Below are 18,878 nucleotides of genomic sequence, written 5' to 3'. Positions count from 1 at the left end.
AGGCAAGCCCTAAGGATTCTCTCCACGCAGCTCCCAATACCAGCTGTCCCCTGACAAACCCCGTGACGTTGGCTGGGAGAACAGCTGCGTTGATTTCATCTTGGGCTTAGATCAGCCCCAGAAGACTGGCTGCGCTTCACCCCCACGGCCTGGGGCTGGGTGCAGGAACGGCTGGCTGGGATCTCCGGCTGGGAAGTGTTTGAACAGATGCACACCCGATTTCTTCAAGTTCTAGGGACACCGTGCTGCGCCTCCCGTGAACGGGTGTTTCTGTGGGAAGGGCTGGCTGGGACTTGTTACACAACCCAGACCACAACTATTGGCTGGACGTCGCAGACAAGGGCTTTTGAAGATGCCGGCCCCATTCTCCATTCAGGCTGCTCTGGTTGCATAGAGGGGGTGTAAGTGCCCCTAAGGAAACACCCTCATGTACAGGGGTCTCCTTGTCAGTGTGGAGCTGGTACAGACTCTGCTATCAGCACTGAGGGAGGATCGGATCGGGGGCGTGGCCAGAAAGCCCTGCACTGTGGCTATTCCCTGCCCCCAGGACCCATGGGAGGCAGAGCGCACTGAGCTATTCCCATGGTCCGCACATGAGGCCCCTTCCCAGGCTCAGGGGGGCCCTAGCAGGCCAGACGCTGTGTTCTGGGGCCAGTGAGGGTCCCCTCCTGTCTCCATGGTGCTTCTCTGCAGCACAAGCAGTTTGCTCCGTGGGTCTCTTTCTAACTCGGGGGTTTATTCCTCATCCAAGCACCAAGGAGAGGGGTGAGCCTGGCCCCAGCTCCGCGGGAACAGACGAGGGTCACGTCTCATCACAGCCTCAGTGACGGCCTCGAGCCTTTGCCAAAGTTGGTGCATTGCCAGGTCTGGGCTGAGCACGTGAGGTGGGGGTGGGGTATCTCAACGGGTGGGGTCAGAGGTAGCTCACCACGGCAGATGTTCTCACTCGTGCTCCTGAACGTGGCTTTCCTAGAGCTGGACTCGTAGTCATCGATGCAGCTGCAAGAGTAACTCCCAGGCATGTTGGTGCAGTGTGTGTGGGGTCCGCAGTCTGCCCGGCTCGGCCCCAGACACTCGTCAATATCTGCAACAAAGGAGGGGATGCTCTGTCCAGGCCTGGCAGGGAGACGTTCCCCATATCACCCCCTGCACTGAGCTGGGTGACAGGACCCAGGCGACTGGGCCCTTGTGAGGTTAACAATCAAAGGCCTGATTCTCAGCAACACTCAGGCCGCACTAGGCTGCTCTGGCAGCGTAACGGCCACTTGAGAATCCCCCGCTCTGAACAAGGGGCCACCCCAGCTGGTGTGGAGTGGCTTTAGGGGCCCTGCCCCCACCCTGTTCCCAGCTCCTGATGTAGGGGCCGTGGCCCGGGTGCCATGTGCTGCAGCTATTCTCTGCCTCCCAGGGCCCATAAGGGGCAGGTCAGGACCGTGGCTGGGGTGCCCTGCACAGTGGATATTCCCTGCCCCCAGGGCCCACAGGGGGCAGAATGCACTGAGCTATTCCCATGGCCTGCACATAAGGCCCCTTCCCAGGCTCAGGGGGGCACTAGCAGCCCAGACGCTGCGTGCTGGGGCCAGCAAGGGTCCCCTCCTGTCTCCATGGTGCTCCTCTGCAGCACAAGCAGTTTGCTCCGTGGGTCTCTTTCTAACTCGGGGGTTTATTCCTCATCCAAGCACCAAGGAGAGGGGTGAGCCTGGCCCCAGCTCTGTGGGAACAGACGAGGGTCACGTCTCATCACAGCCTCAGTGACGGCCTCGTGCTTTTGCCAAAGCTGGTGCAGCGCCAGGTCTGTGCTGAGCATGTGAGATGGGGGCGGGGTGTCTCAGCGCGTTGGGGTCAGAGCAGAACTCACCACGGCAGGTGTTCTCACTCGCGCTCCTAAACGTGGCTTTCCCAGAGCTGGACTCGTATCCATTGATGCAGCTACAATAGAAACTCCCAGGCATGTTGGTGCAGTGTGCGTGGGGTCCGCAGTCTTCCCGGCTCAGCCCCTGACACTCGTCAATATCTGCAACACAAGAAGAGAGGCTCTGTCCAGTCCTGGCAGGGAGACGTTCCCTGTATCACCCCCTGCACTGAGCTGGGTGACAGGACTCAGGCGACCTGAACCTTGTTGAATTTAACAATCAAAGGCCTGATTCTCAGCAACACTCAGGCCGCACTAGGCTGCTCTGGCAGCATAACGGCCACTTGAGAATTTGGTGTATTGAAAACTGTGTTAGCCTCACAAGCTCTCACTTTACATTTGCAATGGGCCTTCCTGCTCCTGTTTGCAGTCTGGGGGCCTCTGTGCAGAAGTGTGTGATCTGGTTTTTCAGCAGTCTGTCTGCAAAGGAGCTACCGTAGAGCAAAGGGGTGGGCGGGAGTTATGCCCATCTGGTGCAGGGAGCAGCCTGCTTGGTCTCTCTCTGTTTTGGGTTCTTGGCTGTTAGGATTCTGGAGTTAAGAAATAACCTTGTGTTGTGCTGCAGTCGGCCAGCGAGAGGACTTTATGCTTCGTTTCCCAATGTGTGCATGTGTGCTATGGACATAACCACGGGGGAACAGTCACTGTGTCATCTGTGGATCAGTCCCCTGTCCCACAATTGGGCCCAATGGGGCCAAGATTTGGGGAGATTTAGGAGTCCATGTCTGAAGCTTGGTCTCCGTAGGGTGGAAATGTGGCAGAAATCCCTATCACGTTCCAATCACAGGTTAACACACTGGCATTGCCAGCCTGGGTCAGTCCCAAGGCCCATCTACCCCGGTATCCCGACTGCGACAGGTGCTACAGAGGAAGGTGTAAGTGTCCAGCTGCAGCTGTCAGATAATCTGCCCCCAGGAAGGTCTCTAAGAATGAGAGGTCGGCTTAAGCCCTGAGGTGGGATGTTTTTCTCCCTCCCAGAATTATTGTCCATTAACTATCACAGCCCCAGGTATTGTCATTCTCCATAGAGGCGGCCAGTCCCTCTTTCAAACTCGACTCACTCACAGTCTGTCTGCCAATCAATAGCAGTAATTCCATGGGCTAATGCTGCACTGGGTGGAAGGAGTTTGCTCCATGGGGTTTATCCCCTGTCCAAGAGCCGGAGATAGGGGTGAGCCTGGCCCCCAGCTCTGCGGGTGCAGGCGAGGGTCACGTCTCATCACAGCCTCCGTGACGGCCTCCTGCCTTTGTCAAAGCTGGTGCAGCGCCAGGCCTGGGCTGAGGAGGTGTGAGGTGTGTGTGGGGGTGTCTGAGCAGGTGGGGGTCAGGGGAGAGCTCACCATGGCAGGTGTTCTCACTCGTGTTTCTGAACGTGATATTCCCAGAGCTGGACTCGTATCCAATGATGCAGCTGCAACTGTAGCTCCCAGGCGTGTTGGTGCAGTGTGTGTGGGGTCCGCAGCCTGTCAGGTTCAGCTTCAGACACTCAGCATCTGCAACACAGGAGGGGACGTGATGTCCACTGAGCTGGGCAGCGGGATGCAGGCGACTGGGCCTCTGAGCCGTGAGTGAATAATGCCCCGATTCTCAGTTGCCCATTTATGTTGCTGGAATGTCTGACCCAGCCCCTGAGCGCCCAACCACAGGAACAGAGGAGTCGGTTCCACCTGCACTCAGATCCCCCATGTGAGGGGAGGGTGGGGGGATGTCCCCCTGGGGCTCCAGGCTCCCTGTGTGTTGGGAGAGGGGGAAGAGAAGCTGAATCGCCTCTGTCCTCCCCTCCCCATGGGTCCCTGCATATGGGGGGAGATAGAAGGTGTATCTGGCTGCCCCTTTCTGCTCCTCTAGGTAGGGATCTGTGGGGCCTCTGCCACCAGGGCTGACTAAGGACCAGGCTGGGGTTCAGACTGGTCCATATGATAGGCCCCCAAACCCTAACCTGTGCCCGATCCACAGAGCCCAGGACTCCTGGATCTTTAGCCCCAGCTGCAGCAGCGCCTGCTCCTTGCTCTGGAATCCCCTGGTTCAATTCTCCAGGAGGGCAGCCCTGACCAGTGCTGGTGCCCCCTGATCCCCAGATGGGCTGAGCCCTGCCCAACAGGCCCTAGAGTTGGCTGCTCTGGCCCAGCCTCCCAAGAGAAGGCAAGAGCCCCGTTACCGTCACAGACAGCTGTTGGATCGCTGAAGATTGGATTCCCACTCGGCCGGTATCCGTCCCGGCAGGTAGAGTGGGTGCTGTTCACACACTTGGCATTTGGCACGTGTGACAGGTGGTTGCTGCAGCTCTCAGAGGTACCTGGAGGGGCGAGAACAGCTGGACAAGGTCAACCAGCGCAGAGCGGCTCCCCCCAAACACACACACAGCGGGACCGACTCCTTTCACACGTCCCATTCGCTGAGTCTTATCCCTGGGCGCCTGGCAAACAGCTCTGCCGCCATCCACCGCCTGGCAGCAAGTTTCTCCCACTGCACAGGAGGCCTGGACTACCCGGGTAGTGCAAATGGGACGAGCCACCAGGGCCTGGCATCGGTTCACATGAAACATTTTCAGTTTCACCCAATTTTTCTCTTCTCCGCGGCGGTTGCGGTCACTCTCCTTAGCCTCAGTTTCAATCCGAAATGTTGCTTCGAACTGGAAAATGGGAATTTCTCGTTTAAAAAATTATTTCATCTCCCTCCCCCCCGTTTTTTCCTAGTGTTAGATCTGAAAGCGTTTTTCAGCCCAACCAAAATCCACAATAATTAACAGGCATGCATAACAAAAGCGCAAGGTCTGCCTTTCCATCAGAACAGCACATTTCTTACTCCTCCGCTCCACCCCCTCCCCTTGTGATGTACCCTCTTCTCTGTAAAGATTCCACCCATACCCCCCCGCCAAGGATAGTCAGAAATCCTGCTCTGTCTCTGTCTTTATCACCCCTGTTCTTACTGAGAAGAACAAGGTCTGTATTTGTAAGTAAATAGATAAGAGAAACGTAAACGAATTGTTTAACTGATAAAAAAACCATATATAAGTAATCTTTGTAACACCATAAAGTTGAAGCTGATTTCTCAGACTTCCCGATATCGTAAATAAACCTCTTCAGTCCCATCCGTGATGCCTGATTCTTAAGAGAAAATCCTTCTTGCTTTACAATTTGGCACAGCGAGCAGGGTGCAACTGGGATCCTTGGCGTGTTTCCCACAACCAAGGACAGAGGTGAGTACATTTCATACTTACCACCTCTGGTGCGCACCTTGGTCTGGGACTCCCTGAGATACCCCTTTGCACCCTGTTTTTTTTTTATAAACTGAACCATGCATAAGGCACATAGACAAGAGGACTGAACAGAGATTGTGTTTTGGGGTTGTAGTTTTGGCCATGTTTTCAGGGTGTAGGGATCACTTCGGCGAAGGCTGCACTGCCAAGTGCCGAGCACCAGAGTGTGCTTTAGTAAGTGCTGAGTACAAGGCTGTGCTTGGCTGATTCCCCTGAAACACCATTTCAGTGGGTTTAGGAAGCTGGGTGACAATGTCATACGGATTGCCCCAGGGTGCTTCAATGATGCCCTCAACAGGAGGAAAAATCATTGAATTTCTAAAAGAGAAACACGCAACGATTCAGAAATCTATGGTCAAAGATGGCTGGACCGGTATAAGTGTGAAAGACAGTTTGTTACAGTGGTCTGGTCAGATCTGAACCATACATTGAATGAAAGAATGTAACTCCTCTGCACATCATAGTACTGCTATCATGCAACAGGAGCATTACAACGATCTTGGTTCAGACAATAATAATAAAATAACCAACAAGAAGTGAATTGGAAACAGCTCACAAAACAGATACAAAAATGGAAGCTGGCACACACGGAGGGAACTCAGGATAATTGGCCTCTTCCTCCTCCTCCATTTAACCCAGAACCTGATGCCAGCGCTCCCTTGGCCCCATGCCAAGTAACCACACGATGGATGGGACAGGGAGAGAACAGAACAGCTCAGCATAGTTATAAGTGTAAGCCAGGTCTGAGTATCTCAATGACACTCTCCCTGCTCAGCAGCTGAAAGGGGGGCACTTTATTTGCATGGGCTTTGTATCTGCATGAGTACAATTAAGTATTTAGCATAACTTACCTAGGTGCTGAGCATAATGGGAAATGGTTAGCAGGGCTGGTTTTGGGCTACAAACCACTTTTGTGTTAACTACTGGGGTAATGAAATGTTGTCCTTCAATTGTATGAACAGATGTCAGCAAAACTGTACTTAGTCTGTTATGATAGAATCTGCACCCTAAACTAAACAGAGCTCCACAAGGGTGGCAGACAGATGTTTCAGCCTGGAAAGAGAGAGGGGGAGAAGTCTCCTGTTGGGAGCACAATGGCCCTGGTAAAGGGCTGCCCCAGGCATGGAGTGATTCTCTGTCCCCATTGTTAAAAGATAGAATCAATGATTCATCTTGGAGTCTTTTGTTTCTTGAAAGCAGGGACATTACCTGTATGTCAGCAGAAGGTTTACCCATGAGCTGAAATCACTAAGAGCTGAACTAGTAGAGGATCTGGGAAACCTTGCCTGACAACTAAGAGCTGAGTGAGCACCAGGCTACTCTGGTGAAAGGCTGGCACAGTTGGTGCCAGCCTGATGCGGTTGGTGGAGAGGCCGGCACAATCGGTGCCGGTGCAGTCAGTGCCAGCTGGGTCAGCGATTGGCTGAGGGGTGGGCAGAGTCGGTGCCAGCCCAGTGCAGTCAGCGGGAACCCGGTCGGTCGGAGCCAGCGGTCGGTGGGAAACAGGCGTGGTCGCTGCCAGCGGTCGGGGACTCAGCGAGGCCTGAAGGCGGCAGGAGACAGCAGCAGAGGGGGCCTGGTCAAGCCCATGTCGGACAGGAGCGGCATAGGGGGTGAAGCCAACCCCACAAGGTGGACATTGCAACCGACGCTGGTCAGTACAGGGGGAAGAAGGAAGGGAGAGGTGAAGGACACGCCCCGTACTCTGGGAGGGGTTTGGTTCATTGAGTTCATGAACTCTGTTTGCACTGTTCCCCAAACCAGTGCTGTGTTACCTCTCTTTTGCTATTAAAAGGTTTCTTTCTACACTCAGACTCTGTGCTTGCGAGAGGGGAAGTTTTGCCCTTTGGGCGCGCCCAGGGAATAGTGTGTAATTTCCCAGGTGACTGGGTGGGGGCTCGAGCCAGTTTGGTGTTGTATCATTGACAGGACCCCTAGATATAGAACCCGACCTTGCTGCTGCCGACGTGGTCTGGCAGAAGGGTTACATAAGCATTCTCCTCTCAGTGCCGGGGAAATGAGGGGCTTATTAAAGGATCTCCCGGATCTAAAGCCCAAAACCCTAGTCAGGGACTAGGCCAACTGAACTCCCGCAGTACTCTGCCTTTTCAGTCCGGTCCTGGCCCCGCTCCTAACACCCCCCCCCCACACCGCTTTGCCATGTTTTATCTGGGGTGGGACTGGACATTGGGCAGCTGGATGCCCAATCTGGACGACCCCGGGCAACCAACCCCAGCCAGCAGCTCAGCCCACTGCCAACCCCTACTCACATGAGCAGGGAAGAAATGGCTAGACTTTTGAACTCCATGACCCGCTAGGATTCAGCGGCTCCCTTATCCGTCAGTGCTATGGAGGCAGATATAAACCTCTCGAGACCACATCTGCAAGCGTGGATAAGGGGCCGGCCATGCACAATTCTTGTGGACACGGGAGCGTCCGTTTCCCTGACTGACCTCCCCCTCCCCATTACTAAACAATACATGACTAGTGCCGGGGTAGGAGGCACACGCATCACTGCCTACAGGAGCCATCCCAGAGCACCAAGGAAAAAAAGGATTAAGAAAACATGTTGTGAGCCCAGAGGGACATTGTGGCAGGAACAAGGAGAGCAGTAAGTGCAGACCCTGCGTATTCAGATCCCTGGGACAGGACTTAGAATAATAACATCTGGGCTAATCAAAATGTTGTTTTGGAAAATAAAAAATGATTAAAGGAAAGAGAGTGAGAAATTAACAGTTGAAAGTTGTAGAAAATGTTATAAAAATAATTCTTGGTTTCTTTGCAGCCATTCTGAAGGAAAAATGGGCCCTTTTCCCAAAGGAATGGTCTGTAAATAATCCGGACTAAAAATAATTTGAATATGGATGATTTAGTTCAAATCACTAACTGGAAAAAGGAGGTTTCCATCGGAAGTTAACTGCCTCCAAATGCATAAAAGGGAATGTAATTTGTGTGAAAATAATTAGAGCAGTGCAAGAAAAAAAGAAAAGAATTTGTGTGTGCAAATATATTGTGTAAATCTGTATGGTTTTAAAGATCTAAACCAACACTCTTGGTTTGTAAAAACCCAGGTTTGTAGGTTTCAGATGAATTGGTTTGGTTAGCATTTAACCCTTTGGGGTTTTATAAAGTTCAGCATCTTCTAAGACCAAAACTGTGGCTGTGGAAGAGGCAGCCAGAAGCAGAAGAATGGGGAAAGATTCTGGATCCTTTTTTTGATGATAAAGTTGCACAAAGGAACTGCAAATCATGGACATATCTAGGCAATAAACCAACTACTTGAAACCAAAAAGCTCAAAATTCAACCATCCAAAAAAGAAGTATTTTAAGCAATAATCTGCCACCTCCAAAAAGGGGTAGAAAATGTTCTTCTTGTCTTTCAGAACTTCAAGAAAAGTGGATGCCAGCAAAACAGCTGAAGAACAACACCATGAATTTATTGCAACAAAAATTGTTTTGTGCTTTGTCCTGTTACTAACACTGTGTGGTATACTATATTAAGCAAAAAAGAATCAATGAGCACTGGAAACAAATATATCTATCTATCAATGTGGACTTAGTCCAAATAGGGTTGGGAAACCTTAAAGCTATATGAAATATGTGACAATAGTTAAACACTATCACATAACTATTGCACAAGCAGCAAATGAAAATGGAAAATAGAACTGCTTTGGTTATTGGATATACTGAAATGCAAATTCTCAGTTTGGCTACACTAAAACATAAAATGTGTTGGATTATAACTAGGAATATTAAGGTACTAGCCCACTTATTAAGGCAAAAGAAAAGATCCTTGTCTGATACATATAAACCGTTCTCCTTCGTTCTCTCTTCTATTGCCACTGCTAAATTTGTGACTCTCACCTGGAATATCTCTAACCCTTTTCAAGAATTATGTTCCAGGTTTCCTTCCGTCTGAGGACAAGTCATCTTGCGGCTTGGTGCCTGCTCATCTCTGCCCACCCATCCAGGTTACCGGTCTGGGAAACTATACCCGTATTTATAGATACAGGCATGAAAACGGTATATCACTTGTTTTTGGAAAAATAATAAGTCTAGGAGCAGGATGGACAGAACTTTCACCTTTGCTATGGGAACCTGGAATGGAGGGATGGTATTGCCAAGAACACTGTTCAAACCCAGTCAGATGCCTGGGATGTTCGGATGTAAGATGCTATAACTTGACTACCTGTGGTTATATCCCCTCTGCCACCTGCCCTGTGCTCCATTCCATCCCTCCTGATGGTATTATTCATTTGGGATCTAATAAGACAATTCTACATGATGTAATTATGGTTTTTCTGAAGGTTAAATATGATTTGTCTGAGTTTGCTGTACCATTACAAATGTACGTTTCGACCACTCTAATTCTTTACAATGGCTACAAGAACAGTTAAAGTCACGAGTGCACCGATATACTGTCCGCACCCATGCAGTAAAAAGACAAAAGCGAGGCATCCTAGGTGACATTGGGGGAATATCTGGAAACTCAGATTCCGTGATAAACTCGCTTAATGCCAATGCGGATAGATCTTACAATGCCTGGGTTAAAAGCCAGACTATCTAAGCCCTAAAATACACCAGTGCTGGCTTATTATCCTCTTTCACTGCTATTAATGCAGCCATGGATGGATTCTATACAGCAATTAAAAAATCCTCCAATATCATAATCAATATGATTATATCCCAATCTGAGGGACGTGCTTGTGATCTGTTAGCTCGTGACTTGTTCAATATGTTAAAAGAAGATATGTTAGATATGCGCCTTGGTTTCCCCCTCCCACACATTCTCTTCCTCTGCCCTTGCAAACGTGGCAAATATATCTGCTCAGTTAATTGTTGCCTCCCCCCTACTCCCTGAAACCTCTTCCACCCCCTCCTTTGATTTTCTCTTTTACATACCCTTTTGCTATCCCCACCCATGTTTTTCCTTCCTCTCTTCATTTTACATCTATCACGTGTGGTCTTACAACACTGCCTCTCGGATAGGACTTTCTGGCTCTATGTTTCCCTCCCCCAGTGGCGGCATGCTCATAACAACTTCGGACTGTTGTACAGAAACTGCTGACTATGTTTGCTTTTGTTCTACCCTCCGCCCTTTGAATACTTCTTTTTCTACAACTACAGCCCACTACAGTGTCCAGCCAACTCCTCCATGTGTCTGCAGATGACAGACTCCTTCACTCCGGGTGACATTGATTTGCCCGGCCGCACTTTCACTGGGATGACAACACTTCCTTGGTGGTATGGCAATCCCAAATAGCAAAGGAGCTGCTGGCTAAAGTGCTCCTTGCTGCTGCCTCCGTGTCTGCCACCGTTCATGAGAACACTGCTACAGGCCGTGTAAAGGTCCAACTCTCCACCCAGATTGTAACCCGCTTGGAAGATTCAGCTTCTGGCCCGTCGTACAACCTCATCACCTGGTGGACTATCCTGCATATAGCTGCTGCTGCTGTTTCTCTGTTTGTCCTGTTTTCATCTGTGTGTACTTGCTGTTACTTTAAGCACATAATTAATAACTTCACTATGCTTTTTACTCTTGCCTCCACCCCCTGTTTTCCTCACTCCTCCATAACACCTCCCCCCTATAATCCTAAAGTATATCACAAATATCAGAGTATTTAGGTGTTGACTATATCTTACTTACAGGTTCGATTTGTCAAACAAGAGGGAACCATTAGATCTGAAAGCATTTTTCAGCCCAACCGAAATCCACAATAATTAACAGGCATGCATAACAAAAGCTCAAGGTCTGCCTTTCCATGAGAACAGTGCATTTCTTACACCCCGGCTCCACGCCCCACTTGTGATGTACCCTCTTATCTGTAAAGATTCCCCCCATTCCCCCCGTCCCCTCCCAAGGATAGTCAGAAATCCTGTTCTGTCTCTGTCTTTATCACTCCTGTTCTTACAGAGAAGAGCAAGGTCTGTATTTGTAAGTAAATAGATAAAAGAAATGTAAATGAATTGTTTAAGTGAGAAAAAAACTGTATAAGTAATCTTTGTAACACCATAAAGTTGAAGCTGATTTCTCAGACATCCCGATGTCGTAAATAAACCTCTTCAGTCCCATCTGTGATGCCTGATTCTTAAGAGAAAATCCTTCTTGCTTTACACTAGTAAAACCAAACATTCCTCTGATCTGAACTGGAGCTGGGAAGGGAAGGTGAGGGCTACACAGGGCACCTTCTCCTCTCTCCTGCACGCACCTACCCTGCTCCAGTCAGGTGTAACGCAGGCAGGGGCTGCGTGTTGTTCTTCAGGACAACTGTATCCTCACCCCCAGCCCCAACCCCACATTCCCATCCTGGGCTTCCTCATTTCCACAACTCTGCTCAGTCCTGACCCCGAACTCCTGCTCCTCTAGCCCTGCAATTCCCCCGCAACCACCGCCACAGCAGTGCCCCTCAATCTCCATTCACGGCCTCCTGCTGTCCCAGCCCCGAGCTCCCCACACATGCAGACTTGTAGCATCACATCTCAGTGCCACCCTCTGTGCCAGCCTGCTGGGTTCCAGCTATAGCTGTCTGCACTGCCAAGCCTTGAGTAGGGGGCGAGGCCTAGTGACACCATGAGGAGATGGCTCAGTGCGGCGCGGCAGAAGGAGGAATCCTGGTTAAAAGACGGTGTGTCTCGTGGCAAGGTAGAACCCGTAAGCAGAGGGGGTGAGGGAGACTGAATGGACAAATGGACATAGAGGGACTAAAGCTCACACACGGAGGGGCCAGATCCTCAGCGGGTGTACGCTGGCATCACTCCTTTAACATCAGTGGAGCTCTGCTGATTTACTCTAGCTGGGATGTGGCCCGTAAACTTCCCAGTTCTGAAGAATCTGGGTTTTCCCTTCTGTTGGCAAACCGTACAGTCAGCTGCTCGACCGCACTTTGGTTGGTTGTGCAATACATTCAAGAGACCAGATACCCAGCACCAGTCAGATTCATTGCTAAAAGTCAGTAATAGGATATTACAGGGGAAAAGGTTCAATACAGCTCCAGTTTCCAGGAACCCATTTCATGCAGCAGTGTTGAATTCACTGTACAAAGAAGGCTTGCGTCCAAAGTCACACCCCTAAAGCTGTCCTTTTTATACCCAAGCTCTTTACACGGAAAAAGGTACCGTAGCCATCCTCTGAGCTTAGACTTAACCAATCATCTTTCTACCTTGTTTCCCTTGTATCAGACTGTGCCCCTTATCTCTTTGTTCTGGACACATGCATTCCACAGAGCAAGAGTGCGACGGCAGCTGCTCGGCTTGTCCCATGTATATTGTCTTTATCTTTTGGACATTCCAGTGAGAGTAACTCCCTGCCTGTTCCTTGGTAGAACCCCCTATGTTCTGATCCTGCCAGTTTTCCTGGCTACTTAAGCTAATGCAAGGTGTTATGGGATCCTTAGCAGAGGTGAACAAGACTATAGAAAAACAGGCCAGTGTAGGCCATGTAACTGCTAGAAGTGTATATGCAATACAATGTTATATGCATTAAGCACATCCCATCAGCATTAATATATGTAATGTGAATCATACCTATTGATAATGTGATATATTCTATTAGCCCAGCATACATTGGTCAACGCTTCAGAAATCGATTTAACCTCCACCTGAACAATCCAGCTATTCCCAATGACCCAGATCCAATTACTCCCCACCCCCAATTACAGTCTCAGTAATCCCACTGAGAGCTGCCCAACCTGCGTCAGTTTCATGGCAGAGACACATTCTGGGTGGGGCTCTCATGTGATGGGCACGAATGCGTCACATACAGCATTACATTCTGCCAGCCAGGGAACTTACCCGTCGACGTATGGGTGCTCCCTGGTGGTGGAGAGCGGAATAGGACGAGGAGGAGAAATACTTGAAAGAAATAAAAAATAAAGATGTGATTTTAAAATGTTATATACAGAAATAAGCAACAGAATGAGAGAGAGAGAGAGAGAGAGAGAGAGAGAGAGAGAGGGGTGTTCTGGCCCCGTCTATGGACCAAATTTTGCTTGTTTACCCCACTGTGATTCTGGTTAAGTCAATTCTTTCATTAATAACTATGATTATTGTAGTAATATGTAGGAACTCCAGCTTTGTGCCACTAAACAGGGGGGCTAGTCCCTCCACCACCACAGCAACACTTCTAGTTGTAGCACGTAGCTAGATGAGAGCTATGTCTTCTCAAGATGGAACACTCACTTTCCAGCTCCAGTGCAGACATTCCCATAGACCCCTCTGGATTCTCCTACTCCCACCCCTGAGTTCAGCCCATGGCCTTCGTTCCACTCACCCAATGGATACGTGTCACCGCGGGTTCCCATGGTGGCTCAGCCGCTAACGGGAGAGGACGAGCTCTGAGGAGTCTGAGCTTTGCAGCCTCCTTATCTTGGAGAAATTGGACCGGAAGGCAAGTTAACTTACGTCATGTTGCATTAGATCGTATCAATCAACAGCACTGCACACAGGACAGCACTGCCTTCTCACCATGCCCCGTTCTCCTTCCTTCTGACTAACCGCATCTCCCAGCCCCAGAATAGTTTGCTTTACTGAGACACTGAGAACCTACAGGGGGAAACTGAGCACAGTGCAGAAGGCCTAGCACCATTTCATAGAATCACAGAAATGTAGAGTAGCAAGGGAGCTCAGGAGGTCACTAGTCCATCTCCATGCACTGAGGCAGGACCTAGAACATCCCTGGCAGGTGTGTGTCCAACCTGTTCTTAAAAACCTCCAATGATGGAGATTCCACGACCTCCCTAGGTCACCTGTTCCAGAGCTGAACTATCCTTAGACTTAGAAAACTTTTCCTACTATCTAAGATCAATCTCCCTTGCTGCTAACTAAGCCAATTCCTTCTGGTCCTGCCCTTGGTGGACATGGGAACCAAGTGATCACAGTCCTCCTAATAACAATCTTTTACATATCTGATGGTCGTTATGTCCTGTCCCCTCCCCTCCTCCGAGTCTTCTCTTTTCTGAACTAAACATACCCAATTCTTTCAACCTTTCCTCACAGGTCAGGTTTTCTAAACCTCTGATCATTTCTGTTGCTCTTCTCTGGACTCTGTACAATGTGTCCTCATCTTTCTTGAAGTGCAGCACCCAAACCTGGACCCAGTACTGCAGTGCTAAGTAGAGGAGAACAGTCACCTCCCTTCTCTCACCCACACCACTCCTGGTAATACATCCCACAATGACATTTGCCTTTTTTCCAACAGCATCACACTGGAGACTCACATTCAATTTGTGATCCACCAGGATCCTCAGACCCTTTTCTCCAGTGCTGCTGCCCAGGCAGTTAGTCCCCATACCTATCCTTTGAGTAAGGATTTCCAACCAGCTCTGCACCCACTTTGTGATAATTTCATCTAGTCCACGTTTCCTTAGTTTGCTTATGAAAATGTCATGAGGCACTGTGTTGAAAGACTTACTAAATCCAAGATATATCACGTCCACCTCTTCCCCCACATCCACTAGGCTGGGTACCAGATCAAAGGAGGAAATAACAAGGTTACTTACCAGTAACTGATGTTCTTTGACATGTGTTGCTCATGTCCATTGCACTATAGGTGAGTGCACGGGTTCCAAGAACTTTTTTCCCCTTAGCAGACCCTGTAGGGCCAGCTCTGGTGCCCCTTGGAGTGCCGCGCACATGCCACGGTATATGAGGCACTGCCGGCCCTTTGCCCCTCAGTCCCTTCTTTCTGCCCCTGACGGTTGCTGGAACATCTCTTGCTTCTTGCAAGTACCAGTCCCCTTGTTGGACGTTGCTGTTGTTGTTTAGTTAGTTAGATGTTAAGTATTGTTAAGTGCAGTAGTTAGTGACAGAACAGAAGCCCTTAGGGGCTTAGGGTGGCCGGGCCATGCCCAGGGCACCTGGCTTTAAGCCCTGCACCACTTGCGACAAGGCTTTTCCAATTAATGACCCTCACGATCGCTGCCTCCAGTGCCTGGGAGAGCAGCACCGGAGGGAGAAGTGTAGAATTTGTAAAGCTTTCAACCCAGGACTCAGAAAGAGCGGGACATTAGGCTGAAAGCTATTTTGATGGAAGCGGTGCTCCGACCGGCTTCCGAGCCGCCTTGTTCCACCTTGGCACCGAGCATCTCCTCGGCGCAGAGCACAGCACCAGCATCGGAGTCGACTCGGCGCAGGGAGGCATCTCCGGTGCCGAAGAAAAAGAGGCGGCAGTGCACAGAGCGGACACACTGCCCCGCACCACCGATACGGGCGGGGTCGAGTGCAGAGGTGCACCAGCCACGGCCCATAGAGATTGCTCCGGCGCCTGCATCTCAGAGCAGGGAGCCACCCTCGACTCCTGGGGGTGGGGGAGTGCCCGTGCAGGTGCCGTCGACACCAGAGGCTTGTCAGGTGGCAAGAGCCCTGATGGCCTTGCCCATGCCTCTGCCCCACCCTCCGCCAAGGGAGAGAGGGCGGGTGTCCCGGGGCAAACCCGCACTGGGTCCCCCGGAGGCTCGTTGAGACCTCCGGCAGGGGCGGAAAACTCTCCTGCCAGACGGAAGCTCCTCTCAGCTCCGAGTCCAGCTCATCGAGCAGATCCTCCCCACAATACCGAGGTCGGTCCCCGATGCCGGAGGCAACACAGACCAGGCGGCGCCGCTCAAGGGCCACCTCGCGGTACAGAGACAGTTCACGCTCCCAGTCCCCGCTACCGAGCCCTTCGTCCACGGCCAGGCAGCACCAGACCTGGTCACCTGCGAGGAGCCCGGCACCAAAGGGCCTGCCCACCACAATGCGACGCACATCCCGGTTTTTGGAGTCGGATTCGGCACCACATAGCTCCTGACGGCACCTCTCCCGTTCCCCTCGGGGCAGGTGGCATCGGAAGTTGTCAGTGCCCAGACGACGGCCCTCCACCTCGAGCTCCTCGGAGCTCACCTCCTCATGTTGGCACTGCTCACGGAGACGGCGGTGATCTTCTTCTGCCTCCTCAAACTCATCAAGGGGTCGGTCCGCGGTGCGGAACGGCAAGGGCCGGAGATGGGCTTGGCACCGCTGCTCCAGTGACTCCGGGTTCCGGAAAGGCAAGGACGCTCAAGGGTCCAGCTGACCCCAACAGGAGGCTCATCAACCGGCGCCGATGCCACCCCTGGGTTGGCCCCAGGGTCCCTGGCAATGGCCCTACTGGGGGTCACACATGGGGGGTTCTCATGGGGCAGGGGACAGTGTCCATCCCATCCTCAGGGGTGCAGTCAAGGCCCCCGCACCAGACACAGAATGTAAGGGCCATTCCTCGGATGAGGAATCGGACCCAGAGGAGGGACCCTCCACGGGGCCACCCCCTCACCAGGGGGGCAAGCACCCTCAGTCCTCCTCCTCCCCAGATGAAGCAGCCTCCAGAGACCACAGGGTACCGCTGAGAGACTTCACGGCGCACCAGGAGCTGCTGAAAAGGGTGGCCTCTAACATGAACCTGGAGATCAGGGAACTATCAGAGGAGGAGGATCCCCTTTTTGGTGTTCTGGGGGCACAGGGCCCAGCAAGGGTTGCCCTGCCCGTTCATGACAGGGTCTTGAAGCTCGCTAAGGTCTTGTGGCAAACCCCTGCCTCGGTCACCCCCACATCCAAGGGGGCCGAAAAGAAATATTATGTCCCTGCTGAAGGGTTCGAGTTCCTCTTTACACACCGGAACCTGGTGGTGGATGCGGCCAATCAGAGGGACAGGCTGGGGTACCAAGGGTCCACTCCCAAAAACAAGGAAAACAAAAAAATGACGTGAAGGTCTGACGTAATCTTTGCCCATTTGGAATAGAAGGGCCTTAACCTGTTCAGGAAGGGGCGGGGCAGATCCAGGAGAGCAGAAGGGGCGCCACCCTCGGGCGCACCATCAAAACTGCCTCCTACGATTGCCCGACCCCCTGGGGGGTCCCTGCTGGGGGCCTGAGGATGAGCTGGGGGGCTGATTCCATCTTCTAAACCCCTTATTTCTGTCCCTATTTCTATAGGGTTGAAAGGACCTAGACAGTGGCCTTGGTTGCTGCTGTGCCTGGGGCCGTGACTGCTGACTGGGAGTCTGGGGCATGTACAGGCCCAGGGACTGAAGCGTGGCCCTGGAGTCCTTCAGACCGTGCAGCTTCGCATTGGTCTGATCAGAGAAGAGGGCCGACCCATTGAAGGGGAGGTCCTGGATTGATTGCTGCACCTCCTGGGACAGGCCTGAGGATTGCAGCCACGAGCACCTGCTCATGGCAATGGAGGAGGCTATGGCCCTACCTGCCGAGTCAGCAGCGTCACTGGATGTTAGAGCGCTGCCCTAGCCACCGTGATTCCTTCATCCGACACGAACAGATCCGGTTGGGGGACACCCCACTTCTGGAGGATCGCAGTCACTATCCCTGAGTGCAGCGACCAGTCGTGGTTGGGTAGAAACAACCTGTTGAGGCGATCTGCCTCGTCGCTCCTCACCCCATGAGATGAGATACAGTCCAGCGGAGTCGTGCCTCATGGCAAAGCCCCACGGACGGGTAGTTTCCTCGCAGAGAGGACGCCCCTCCCTGTCCCTTCATGTGAAATGGCTGCAGTGTTGTCCGGCAGTGCCTGCACCACTCTGCCTGTCAGGGATCGGAGGAACAGCCTGCACGCTAGGCGAACGGCTCTCAGCTCCCCCACGGTGACCTGCAAGCATTTTTCCTCCACCGACCAGAGCCCCCGAGTGCTCAGGTTGGCACCCATGTGGGCTCCCATCCCACATACGAGCTGTCGGAATTTAAGGTGACCGACGGGATCAGTTCCATGAAGGGAACGCCCTTCCCTACTGCCCTGGGGAATCTCCACCAGTCCAGGGAGGCTAGGGCGGGCGGGGAACTGGACCACCCAGTTCAGTGGGTGTTGGCGGGGAACTGGACCACCCAGTTCAGTGGGTGTTTGCTCGGCACATATACCGAGGCCAACCATGCCTGACTATGTACGTGCAGGCCACCATGTGGCCTAACAGCAGTAGGCAGTGCTTGGCTGTTGTCGTGGAGTATCGGTGCAGCTGGGAGATGATAGAGACCAGCACCTGAAAACATGGCTGACACAGGAAGGTTCTGGCCTGGGGAGCATCCATGGTGGCCCCAAGGAACTCTGTGTGTTTCACTGGGGTCAGTGGACGTCTGTTGGTTTATGAGCCAGACCCAGCCTGCTGCATGTGGAGTAGCGTAAGTCGCGCTGACCTGCACTGGGAACCTGGACCTACCCCCTATCAACCAATCGTCCGGGTAGGGAAAGATTTGCACACCCTATCGCCTGAGGTGGGCCGCCATTACCGCCACGCAAATTGTGAACACCCTTGGAGCCGAAGACAGGCCAAGGGGCAGGCTGTAAATTGGTAGTAGGAGCCAGCCCCTGGTGGCTCCGGAGGATGGACCCATGAAGTATGCGTCCTTGTAGGGCGAGGGATCCAGGCATTCTGGATAGATTACTGCACCTCCTGGACAGGCCTGATGGCAGCAACCATGAGCATGTCTTCATGGAACTTGCGGGGGCTATGGCCCTACCCGTCACGGCAGCAGCGTCGTTTGACGTTTGGAGCGCTGCCTTAGCCAGCGTGATTCCTCCATGCAGGATGGCAGAAGCCAACCTCAAGGTAGGGGCCCCGCTATTGGCAACCCTGGTTTCAGTGGCACCATGTGGCTCCCAGAGACTGCCTTGTCTGGGAAGGGGTAATAGGACTACTGAGGCAAGTCTTGCGGGTGCTCCCCTTGCCAAAGGGGAGCACCCATAGGGAGG

This window comes from Emydura macquarii, unplaced genomic scaffold, assembly GCF_026122565.2.
Source record: "Emydura macquarii macquarii isolate MOO-44397 ecotype Brisbane River unplaced genomic scaffold, CSIRO-AGI_Emac_v2 contig_2485, whole genome shotgun sequence".
In the NCBI taxonomy this organism is placed as follows: Eukaryota; Metazoa; Chordata; order Testudines; family Chelidae; genus Emydura; species Emydura macquarii.
Note: the sequence above shows the minus strand (reverse complement) of the source record.